We start from the raw sequence: 13584 nt of genomic DNA, 5'->3' as shown, positions 1-13584 counted from the left end.
TCTATGCGTGGGCAGACATCTTTGTACTCGATATGAGTTGTTGCTCATATTTCCTTAGCACCTGGTAGGCTGGCAGTTGATTGAATGTTCCTTCGATAGCCACCAATGGTATGAAAAATGGTTGAAAATGGTTGAAAAGCCCTGATATAGAAAAAACTAAATTTCCGGCTACAGAGCACAATTTAATGATGTAAACATCCCTTAACTTATCAGACCAATCAATTTAGCCTAGAATTGCCTAAATGTCAGGTACGGTGCACTAAACAGAAAGTTGTATTAACAGGAAGAAGGTATATCTTTTAATGTTAACAAGAAATAAAGAGATCTAAATATTGGATAGCTTACATGTACAGCAATGTATACAAAGCCAGAAATGAGAGGATAGCAACCAACAGAAAATGCCATCTCTGAAAACAAACTGAAGAAACAGTTTAGCTGCTGCAAGAAGATCACATAAACTATCTACAAACAATGGCATGATGAAGTAGCAATAATGGATTTTTGGAAAAGCTGCAAGAAATACCATTTGCCTGTAAGTAAGAACTGGTGAGATCATAAAATAGACAAAATAATAGAAAATGAAGAAGCTAAGGTGCTCTGAGATTTTAGAATTCAAATAGACAAGCAAATGGCACATAACACCCCAGGCTTTCTTATTATCCATAAGAAAGGCCAAAAAAAAAGTGGGTAATGGATGTGGCAGATCCTTGAGACAGCAGAAGAGAAGAGAGAGAATGGAGAAAATCATAAAATACAAAGACTTGCAAATAGAAGTAGAACCACTGTGGCAAAAGAAAGCCTAGTACCAAGATGCCTTCACTGCAATCCCGAAACAACAGATGCACATTGAACACCATCAGTCCATTGCAAAAAGCAGCTTTGCTTAAAACAGCATATATCCTGTGACAATACCTTTAACCATCAAACAACAAAATCTGCGTAGCCTAGATTGTTGGGAAGGACTTGATAGGCAGGTAAAAATTCAAAATTTAGTCTAAACATGTGGCTGACCAAATAAAATAATAATTTTTAGAATATTTAAAATTCATCATCCAGGAAAAATGATCATTGGGATAAAACCAGATCAATTATTTTAATCCCAGACCTAAGAGCTAAGAAATTCCAGAATACTTGGAGGGTGGATGCTATATGCTATATGTAACTTTGGGGACACGTTCCAAAGAGAAAGAACCCTGGCAGAAAAGGCACATTTCCTTGGTTTCACAAGATGACAGCTTTAAATAAAGGAGATTGAGAACTGAAGTTCACCCGTGTTCCCCAGCATACCAGATAGTCAGAAACAATTATAGCCAGGTGATCCCTGAAATCATATTTACTATTAGTGAATTTTCACTAATAGTGCTCTTTCTTCTGTTACTAAAATAAAAGTATTCATAGCAGAACAAATCATTAACTTTTTATGGTATGATTTTTTTTGTAAAAAATGAGAAAAACAGAGCAGTATGTACCATTTCCCCCCATTATGATCAGGTAACAAGATAGCAAGATAAATTCTTGGTTCCTTCTTGTTACCAATAAAGTGACAACAAGTGTTATGAACTGACATTGTTCTGTACCAGCCTGCTACCGGCCCTGCAGCAAAAGCAGGGACAACCCCTTTACAAACGGCAAGAGGCTGGAATAAAGCCTGCCAAATTTATTAACATAAAACAGAGCAAGACAAGACACCAACCATGAAACAGGAGCTATGAAACAGGAACTATCCAAGCTGTTGCCTTCAGCAAACCAGCCCTCCCACACATTCCCCTTAAATACAGTTCAGGACGTGGCCTCTCTCTGCCTCCTTCCGAGGTGCCCCATTGCCTTCCTCTGTTTACTCCTGATTGACTGCCTCCTGCATCCGGCATCCTTGAACAGGGCCAGCTGTGGGTCATCTTCATCCACGCTGTGAGGCTCACACAGCTGGGTCTCCGTCGTGACCAGGTGGGAGGGGCCCGGCTGAGGGCTCTGCGGAGCCTCAAGGCCATCATCAGCAAGCTCTTCAACACCCCCCTCCTCCTCCTCTGAGTTGTCCGACCCAACTGCCGAACCCACAGGCTGACCCTGAATCACAACAGACATATATAATTATTGGAAAAGGGCAATCCTATCTGGGAAACATTTATTTTGGATTTTAATCTTATAGGTTTACTACAGTATATTATTTCTGCTTTTTCATTTCCTATATTACACATTTACAATGGCACAAGCAATGGTATTACTAAGACAAAAACGGCCTGCCTACCCCTCTCTATTCCCCCTTTTTAAATTTTATCAGTAATAAATTTATGAAGATAATTTCTAAAGCTTTAGAAAATAAGATTTGTTTTAGTTCAACAGTCAGTCCCTTAAAATAGCATAATTTTATCATCACTGTGTGCCATCTGGAGTGCACTCACTGTACTACAGTTTCAAAATGAGTTGGAAGGAATGGCATCACAAGAATGTTGTACCAACATTAGGCTTATATGAAGAGGGGCAGAAACCTCGATAATTCCACTGTTGTGCCTATATAATCCAAGATGAAGAAAAATCTTCTTAATCCAATGCATTTGCTTTAATACAACTTGAATAGACTTTTTAAATTTAAATAAACCAATTATAAGTCATAAATAATATTACTGGAAAATTTGCATTATTATGTCATGGGACTTTTCACAAAATTTACTTCAGAATGTGTCAGGTGTGAAAGACCAGCTCCACAAGTGAAGGTTCAATTAAACTGATTTATTGCTAAATAGCCTATGTGCAGGAATCTTCTCTTTTTTTATTGAAAAGTTTTACAATACATTTTTTTAAAAGACAAAACCCCTCCCAACCCCCTCCCCTCTCCCCAACCCTCCCCAACACCTCCCTCCCCTCCCCCCTCCCCGACTTCCCAGAGCTCAATACAGGGTATAAATATATAAACAATTATGCAAACAACAATAAAATACTAAATCTATCGCACTTTAACTCTTATAAACTAACTGCAAGCAATTTAAATATCACATCAATACTTATTCAAATGCTAAATGAAACTTTTTAGTCCCATATTTATTCTGGATATAATCAATCCATCTTCTCCACTCCACAATATATCTCTGTTGCGACTGGTCTTTCAAATACGCTGAGATCTTTGCCATTTCCGCCAGGTTGGAAACTTTTAAAGTCCATTCTTCTATAGTCGGCAGTTCTTCCTTCTTCCAATATTGCACTACTAAAAGTCTCGCTGCCGTAATTAAGTTCAACATCAGCTTAGTGTCCACAACAGTAGTATCAGTAATAATGCCCAGTAAAAACAATTGCGGACAAAACTTTATCCTTTTCTTAAATATCTTTTGCATGTTCCACCAAATTTTAATCCAAAAAGCTTTAACCTTTTTACAGGTCCACCATATATGAAAATACGTTGCATCTTCACCGCCACACCTCCAACATTTGGGCTGGCAGTTCGGATACATACTTGCTAATTTTTTAGGATCTAAATGCCACCTATAAAACATTTTATAAAAGTTCTCTCTTAAGTTCTGAGCCTGGGTAAACTTTACATTTCTCACCCAAATCTTTTCCCAAGTATCCATTGTAATAACTTCTTGAAAATTCTGAGCCCACTTTATCATACGAAGGAATCTTCTCAACTAACAGTTAACACCTCTTGCTAATGGAGAAAAGGTCCACAGAATTCAAGGAGTGTGTGGACTTAGTCCATTTGTGATTTTATATAGGGATTCTAGGCTGATCCTTCATCTGTCCCCAGGTTCTGCCACTCCTTATCAGACAGAATGGGAATAATGAAAAAGACACACAAGTAGTTTTCAGCAATAGTACACTAAATGGAAATGTGTTATTAGCTCTTACGAATTGTGTTGTCACTGAAATATATAACTCTGGCACTCTACAACTTTAATTTTGGCTAAAACTGGTCAATGAATTATTGTGTCGTCAACTTTCTAAGCTGCAAGAATACCCGTACCCATGGGATTGCCTATACTAGAGGTTTTAGGTGGGCATGCTAAAACCATATTAGTCTTAAAGTTTTTGGAACAATCTAGCATTGCTGTGGGTTGCTTAATATAGGAAGAGACTTAGAGCAACATTTGATAGTTCCTTCCTTGACTTGATATGCTTTCTGTGTTTTAATCCCACTAAATCCAGTATTTATTCTTGAAGTAATATTGCTCATTTTCTGGAGATATATTTTTAGTATGCAGAAATTTCCCATCTTTAGTGGAAATTTTCTGCTTAGTGCCATGATTTGTTTCTTTTCATCTGGGGTTTTCTGGAAGTGCAGAGGCACAAGCCCAGTGGGAGTGCCTGGTGAGCTTTGCCATGAGCAAACATATGTTCTGTGACAACTACAGATCAATTTAGAACAACTGTAATGTGGTAATTGCTTCATGAAGATAATTCCACAGCAATATGCTACAGGACTAAGAATATTATACATTAGCTTAATTTGTAAATGCTTATGATGATTTCTTAATCTCACTTAATACTAACATTCAGAATGTGTAGCTTATAATGAAAGATTAAATTATTTGATATAGGAATACTGTGGTTACTTGATAAGTCATCCCTACAAACTCAATATTATAATTTATTGAAATGTTTTGATCTTTTCCTAGCTACATTTCTGTAAAAAAAAAGGTAAGTTTTAGTTTAAGTAGGTCTTAGCAGGTTAGCTGGGTAAGTCAAACACTTCCACTGTGGAATTTTAGATTACATCCTCAGGCCAATCAGAGAGTCTTAGATTTGGGGAGAAAAGCATTATGTATAGGATACAGGTGTCATCTATATTCTGATCTAGAAACAGCATTACCACAAAAAGGCAAGAGAAAGAATTTAAATCCTGGAAGGCTGAGACATGAAGGGAGAGATGGGAGGAGGAGGAGGAGGAGGAGGAGGAGGAGGAGGAGGAGGAGGAGAAGAAGAAGAAGAAGAAGAAGAAGAAGAAGAAGAAGAAGAAGAAGAAGAAGAAGAAGAAGAAGAAGAAGAAGAAGAAGAAGAAGATGATGATACAATGGCAAAATTTCTATACACTTATCTTATTTTCTGAATGAACTTTTTCTGCTAAAGAACAGATGGAAATAGAGAGAGGGGCACAAGGGGTTTCAGTTTTCTACAACCTTAAGATGGGAATGGGAGACCCATATGGCACCTCCATCTCCAAGGCAGGAAGAGAAGGAGAGAATAAACAGGAAGGTAGAAAGAATCTCAATTCAGATATTGTCTGCCATATACATGCACGCTTTTACTATTCACAATTTATAGCATATTTAAATAAGAACTACAAAGGTTTTAGCTAAATACAAAAAATATTATGTAACAAGCTTTTCTTCATTGAGATAGGATAAGGCTTTTCTTTCTGTTTTAGATTTGTAAACATCTAATTAGTATTATGACACAAACAGAACAAATATGGAATTCTTAGGTTGGATTCATCAGTGTTACTCCATTAATGGAGGCTTTCGTCATTAATAAAGGGGAAGATTTTTGTGCAAGGTAAGAAACCACAATGGATTTATCCCCCCTCCCCCATTCTACTGCTTTGTACAGTAAGGAAAATGTTAAAACCTGCTCCTATTTATCCTCACAGCATGCTTCTGCAGCTGCTTCTTTATTTTTGGTTTTATTATTTCATCCAGTCTGGATCAGTCACCAGAACCAGAGGTATCTTCCAAGCTTTCAGATTCTGTTCTGATGAGAGAGAAGTTCCTTGAGGATGAGCTCCAACATGAGTCCAAAAATTCAGAAGACCTAACTGCTGGTCTGGGTGACCAACCCAGATTGGACCTTGCAACATTATCCTGGGACACATATCTTTGCCTTCTTTTGTTGTTATTTTATCATTACAAAGTTCAGGCTAACTACAGAACAATTATAGTTTTACTTCTCCCTTTTCACTGCAATTCCTTAAGAATGTTTAAACTATTTCAACCATTATCATGCAATATGAAAGCAAGCAAAATATTTAGGAGAGGGACCCCAAGGGTTTCCAAAATACTATGAACTTTAACTCACCATTCCCAGACAATAATCAGACACAGAGCAGATTCTGAGTCTGAACCTGATGCTGAAGAAGAAACTCCAGCTGAACCTTTGATACCTCAGCCTCAGGAGGAATCACACAAGGCTGATCAAAGAACAAGCAACAGCTGAGCAGAGGGAAGAGTCAGAGAAGGATGAGGTAAGACCTCTCAGCTTATGTACCTGACAAGTAGAGCAAAACAGTGTAAGGCTCTTCGTCAAGCCAAGAATTAATCTTTCTGATTAGTGACATACCGCTACGGTTATACAAGAATTTGCTCTGCTTCTTGCTGTAAACCATGTCTGATCTCTGGCTTGTGTGTGATTCTCATGTGCAAATTCTAATCTTGAACTTCTGACTGGCTGACAACCTTGATCCATCACCAAGTTGGTCCAAATTGGCTAACTTCTCCATATTCCTGTTTCAAAACAAACTTTGTAGGCAAGCCTTTACTTGTTACTGTTAACTCTTGTTTTGTTAACTCTGCTGCCTGAAAGTAAAACTGGTAATCTCCCAGGAAAGTATCTGTATCTGTGTGGTTGAAACCTAAAGCAGGAGAAGAATTAGGTGTTTACAGGTAATCCTCATTTAGTGACTGCCTCTTTATCAACTGTTCATAGTTACTGTAATGTATCAGGCTTGCTTTGTTAAGGGAATGCCACGTGGTAATTGCTGGAAGGCTGTTTGAGCAGGGAAGCTGGCTAACGGTTCCCAGCTCCTCAGACAACCCATCTCCAGCGCCACTATTGGTTGCCTCTAGGGCGGCAATGGGTTGCTTCAAACCTATTGGCCACCGCCTAGAGGCCAGGGTATAAATTGCTGCATCTGCAGCCCTGTCCCTTAGTTCAGATCCTGCAAGCAATAAACCATGATCTTTGCTGAACTCACTTGCCTCGTCTTCATTCCTGCGCAACGAACCCAGCACACAACAGTTACAACAGTGATGAAATAACTTTATGACCATTTCTGACATTCACAGATTTGTAAAGCAAAAGATAGCTGAGGTAAAATCATCAACACAATTGCAGTTTCACTTAGCAACCATTTCATTTAGCAACTAAGCTATCACTCTCACTTGTCACTGAATGAGGACTATCTCACAAAGAGTATCTTCAAACATAACTGGGTTTTTTATGTTATTTTACTCTGATAGCATCTTAGGTAATCTTTCCAAGCATATTCTCATCTTTCAGATTTTTAGCATCTTTGTTTTCCAAACTGAAGAGAGAACAGGCATTCCCAGATTATTTCCTATAGGAATAATGGTATAAGTGGAAAGGCTACAAAAGTCACATTATCTGCCTCAGTTTCTATACATACTCTCTAACTCTATGGCATAATATTGCACTGTCCTAACTTAATGTGCTGATTCATCAAGTAAAGTAGACATCTAAGAAGAAACCAGCTTTTGACAATGTGGTCAGCTGAATTTGTACCCCATTAAAGCCAGTGAGGATGTCCTTCTCAAGATCCTCAGTTGCCAATGTTTATGCCTAGTCTTCCAGCATTATCCTGCCTGCCTCCCCCCACAATGAAAAGCAGATGGAAAAGTTTAGTGCAGAGAAAATTGGTTAATCCAGTAATCAGATTAATCAGATTGTGGGGATCCTGCTAATGACTTTTGAATTTACAGTGTTTAAAATAGCTTTCAATTTCACATAATACACAAACATACTACATTTTAGAAGGTAATATTCATTACCAGTGCATCTATTTTTTTCTTTTAATAGTCAAATTTAAATGAAATTTACAGAGATTTTTAAAGGCATGACAAGTTGCAAAGAGTAAAAATGAATAAAATGAGTAAAAATAATGAAATCTGATGGGTAACTGGATTGCTCAAAATCCAATCATTCAGCTTTCAATTTTGTTGCATATATTATTTCTGTATAAGACTTCATACAAAGGATTTCATCAAACATTTAAATAGGTGTTGTCTATATGATTACTAGTTAAATTTACAGTGAACCAAATGTTCAACAATGTCACTGAGAAAGTATAATAAATAAAACTGAACATAGGAATTGCAACATTATAAAAATTGTTGCATTATTTATTGTCCTATAAAATCATATCAGTCTTTATTTTCTCTAATCTGTTTTGTTTTTGTTTTTTTAGTTCCCACTCAGGGAACTAAAATCCCCCACTAAGGACTTGATCAAAGTGGAGAACATTTACAAAAGGTTGCCCGTTCATTTATCTGTGACTGTTACTCTTCCATGTTATCTTCTTCCCTTTTATCTATGATTGTAATCAATCAACCTGGTTATTTGATCAGTAACACTGCAAAAACATTCCTCAAGATGGCAGCAACATACTACCAGCAATGGACAGATTATATTTTTGCTGCCTTTTGCTTATGTGAGTTTGATGTCACACTTCATTGGTATGCCCAGTCTTTATTTGATTATAGAATTATACCAGCAGTGTATGCACATAAAAGACCAAAATAATGTCCCTTGGGATCTCTATTTTTTTAAAAAATAACATCAACAATAAAATTTAAATAAAATCAGTTTGTACCTTGATGACTTCATTAATACAAATGCTATATGATATAAACAAGTTGATTACAAAATTAACTATAAAGGAACTTATTCCCACAGGCTATATACATGAATACAAATTTTGCAAAATCTTGTAGATGCAGGAAACAATGGAGATACTACGAAAAGAAATCGTATGCTTATAGATCACTTCTTTTGGCCCCATGAAATAGTAGTTCTAAAAAGTAGCAGTGTTAAATGGTTCTTGGCAAATAGGATGTCATAAGTATCAGTTGCAAACTTTTATGAAGAAATCCGAAACTAGCATACAATCTATAAGTCCTATTGTATTCTCTGAGGCTAAGAAACTGAGATGACACATAATTCTCAAAACAGAATCCTGCAGACTGAATTTGTCATGGACCATTGGTCTCAAAGTCTAGGCCCTGGGCAATGACTAACTTCTTACAGCCAGAAATAAGTCAGCTATTCTCATAAATATATGAGATACATTTTCAATGGAAGTGAAGAATATGTGGACAGTTGGAAAATAAAATAAATTACTTTCAAACATTACCAGTCAGATATTATCCAACTCTTTAACATCATATACTGCTCAAAAAAAATAAAGGGAACACTTAAACAACACAATGTACTGTATTTAATAGTAGGATGTCTTATTTTGTGTTCTCTTTATTTTTTGAGCAGTATATTTACTAACCAGTTTAATTATTTGAATCTATTCTCCTTTTGGTTTATTTCTTGATCATTCTTTGTTCAAATTACTGCCATCATTCATCTTTATCTCTGATATAATCTTTTTTCCCCCTGAATGGTTTGGATTATAGATACAAATCCTTTGTCTTCGTTTATAAATTAAATGACAAATAGAACATAGAATAACAGAGTAGGAAGGGACCTTAGAAGGCCTCTAGTCCAACCCCCTGGTCAAGCAGGAGACCCTATACCATTTTAGACAAATGGTTGTCCAGTCTCTTTTTGAAAGCCTCTAGTAATGAGCACCCATAACTTCTGAATGCAAGCTATTCCATTGGTTGATTGCTCTAACCATTGCTTGTCCCCTTAGTTAGTTTCCATCCATTGTTTCTTGTCTTGCCTTTTGGTGCTTTGGAAAACAATTTGACCCCCTTGTCTTTGTAGGAGCCCCTCAAATATTGGAACATGAATGATCTGTCAAATTTTCATTGTAATAGTTCACATAGTATTTGGAGGAAAATGAAGTATGGTAGAAGACACACATGTGAAAACATATCAATAAAAATACAGCAGTGAAAGAGAATTCAGGCCCGCTTATCAATGGATAAAAGTACATGGTAACTTGGTGCATATTTCTCCCCAGAATCATAGGACATTATGGGAAAAATAAATATGTTGTGTTAATATTATATAAAAATAAATATGTTCATGTGCTTTTAATAAATTAATAAACATTTGGATACGTACATAAAATGTTATATAGCACTAATTATCATCAAGTACTCACATATCTATCATAGCCAAAGACAAGAAAATGGGGCGCGCCCACAGATGGTAGTAGTTATGCTGGTTAGGTAGTTACAGACCATGAATGAAGTATCAGCAGGATACTGTACTGAGCAAAAATCAAATGGTATCAGTGTGACAAAGCACGTAAGGAGTACCTTTAAAGTCCATCCTTCTTCCATGCCTGAAAGCAATTTGTAGGGCAAAGATAATTGAATAATTGAATAATTGAATGGACAGCCATAGAAAACATTTCAGTACCTATCAGGAATGACACCACAAAGAATTAAGTGCTAGCAAATTGTATAGAAGCTAAAGAAGAATGTTATGTTGATAAAAGATGAGGCACCCATGTTTCTAAGAGACTACTTGATTTCGGAGAAGAGAAGAGCAAAGAACTTTATTAAATAGGCCAAGGCTATATGTAATGACTGCATCAAAGCCTTTCATATATCTACTTGCTGATGTAGTCTGAGCCACACAAAAGGGTATTGAAAAGATTTAGGAAAGGTACTTGGATCATCTGCACTATGCACCAGAGAAAGCTGAATATGACATGGATAGGAAATGAAATAAATAATAAATGAACTAAAATTAACAGGAATGGGACCTTTACAACTGGACAATTTTCAGTTTTTCTGTCCATCATCATCAAATCTTTAATCGATCACAGATCAGCACATATTTTTCTATTCTGGAAAAATAAATCCATAGAAATAATGTATGGCAATTATTGTTTCAAAACATATTGCTGCATATGTAATGGGATATAACCATATCATTGATAGAATAATTTTCACTGGGATTCAAGGATGGTCACTCAATATATACAATTATATGGGCATATGTACTAATGAAGGATGCTGACGAAGAAGTGGTTGATGAATTTACGTTTACATGATGATCTGTTTTGTAAGCTCACTGAAGCTAAGTATTATTGCAGGACAATAATAATTATACTTTATAATATTTAATAATAATTATTTATTTATTTTATTTTATTAAATTTATATACCGCCCTATTCCCGTAGGACTCAGGGCGGTTTACAGCGAGGGTTAAAAACAAACATACAAAGATTAAAATCAGATTAAAAATTAATTAAATCAATTAAATATTATTAATTTAAAAGCCTTTCTGGAAAATGCAATCACTTTAGATCGCATTATTTTCAGATTTTCCTAAAGTGAAGGACATGATGTCAACTCAATTTTTACAATTCTCTTATAATGCATATTGTTATTATTTTCAATTTGCATAGATTGGAAGATGTTTTGATAAAAAGTATTCACATATCAGCCTATTATTCAGCAAGTTGCATCCAATGCATTTATTCCCGGCAATAAATTCAGTCACATTATTCTAAGTATGGCAGACTTGGTTTCTAATTCAGTGTGCTGACTTTTAAATTTAGCCTTGGGTTTTTCATTACATATTTGAAACTTCCCTTTCACACCTATCAGAAATGGTCTCCATTTATGTATGCCCTCAGTTCCTACTTTCTAACAATAAATCTTAAATCCATCAACCCCCTTGTCAGGTCTCTCATCCATGGGCAGCAGAGCATTCACCCGTTATACCCCTAAGCTGTGGAATTCCCTGAACTGAATTCTCATATCTAAATCCCTTGAGCTTTCTAAATCCTTCTTTCATTCACACTTATTAGAATTTGCTTTTAATATTTTACACACTGCTGACATATACTCAAGGCTTGTCTATTACTGTTTGTCTATTTTTGATTATCTATTGTCTATTATTATTATTATTGCATTTGGTGGAACAGCAGGTGGTCCACTGTTTTTTCAGCTTCTTTGCAGAGACAATATTTACTGTCTGTTGCTGTCTTCTCAGTTCTGGTTTTCTATGCATTTGTTAAGGTTTGGTCTTGTGCAGTCAGAATTAGCCTCTGTCTCTTTCTTCAATTTTCTTGCTCTTAGCTATTGCCAGGTCTTGTTTTTATCTGCTTTGCCTTCTAGTGGTTTGTTTTTTTTAATGTGCTGGCCGTGAGATACTTTGTCTTGCAATATCTCTTTTCTATTCTTCATTTGATCTTTCTTATAGACCAGTTTGGTATCGCCAGTATGCAGGAAGACTGAGAGCAGGAAAATTGAAGAAAGAGGCAGAGAAGCTAATTCTGATTGCACAAGACCAATCCTTAAGAACAAAGGCATATAAAGTCGGAACTGAGAAGACAGCAGCAGACATAAAATGTTGTCTCACAAGAAGAAACAGTAGACCACCTAATTAGCAGCACCAAGAAGTTTGTACGGACTGACTACAAACAATGACAAGACAAAGTAGAACTATGGTACACTGGAAGATCTGCAAGAAATACCATGTGCTTGCAAGCAACAATTGGTGGACCCCAAAATATAGACAAAGTAATAGAAAATAAAATGCTCTGAGATTTTAGAATTAGACCAGATAAGTACCTGCCACAAAACACCCTAGACTTAATAATTGTAGATAGGAAAGGCAAAAATGTATGGATAGATGACTCTGCAGTTCCTGGAGACAGCAGAACAAAAGAGAAAGAAATTGAGAAAAATCACAAAATATAAAGACCTGCAAATAGCAATAGCACAGACTTATAAACTGTTTATATACAGAATCAAATTGCCTCTAGCAATTTGGGTCCTCATTTTACAGGTCTTAGAAAGATGGAAGGCTGAGTCAACCTTGAGCCAATCAAACTCCTGGCAGTGGACACAGTTAGCCTGCAATACTGCATTCTAACCACTCCGTCACCACATCTCATTGGAGAAATAGAAGTCAAATGACTGTATCAAAAGAAAGCAAAGATAGTACCAGTAGTATTAACAATAGTAATAGGTGTGATCCCCAAGCATTTTGAGCACCACTTGTATACCATTGACATTGTCAAAATCAACCATCAGTGAGTTGCAAAAGACAGCTTTATTTGAAATAGCTTACATCTTGCAACAAAACCTTTAACAGCATCAAGCAAACAATATCTGCCTATCACAGGCATTGGGAAGGAATCCATGGGTGGATTACAAGGCCAAATCCAGTCTAAACATTTGGCTCATTGACCAGCCGCCACCACCACCACCACCACCACCACCATCATCATCATCATCATCATCATCATCATCATCACAAATGAATATTCTTTTAAAAAAACAGAAAAGCAAAAATAAATGGCAAGTAAATTTAAACAGAAATCATACTTCCCCTTTCTTTTTTGCCTATGGTAGGTAAACAGTTTGCAAGATAGAAACCTATTCATGTTATACAATGATCTCTTAATTACATCTTAACAGTCACATGTTTGAAATGGTTTCTGCAAAAAAGCTGTACTATTGATCGAATAAGTCATATGGATGATAATGCTGACGTTTCACACTTGCCAAATAATAGAGCATGCTATCCCTTACTCATGATTATAACCACCACCATCATCATTCATTTTCTTTTTTTTAATTTATTCACTGTTTGATCTGGTAGAATTTTTTTAAAAAATCAAATTAAAACATAGATCTTATAAACAATTATAGATTATTGGTGAGATTGCAACCATATTTAGTTATAATTTTCATTTGGTTAAAAAAGCAAATTTATAGAGT

Source organism: Vipera berus (genome assembly GCF_964194415.1).
Source record: "Vipera berus genome assembly, chromosome: 4".
Taxonomy (NCBI): domain Eukaryota; kingdom Metazoa; phylum Chordata; class Lepidosauria; order Squamata; family Viperidae; genus Vipera; species Vipera berus.
The sequence above is the reverse complement of the archived record's forward strand: the minus strand, read 5'-3'. Positions refer to the sequence as shown.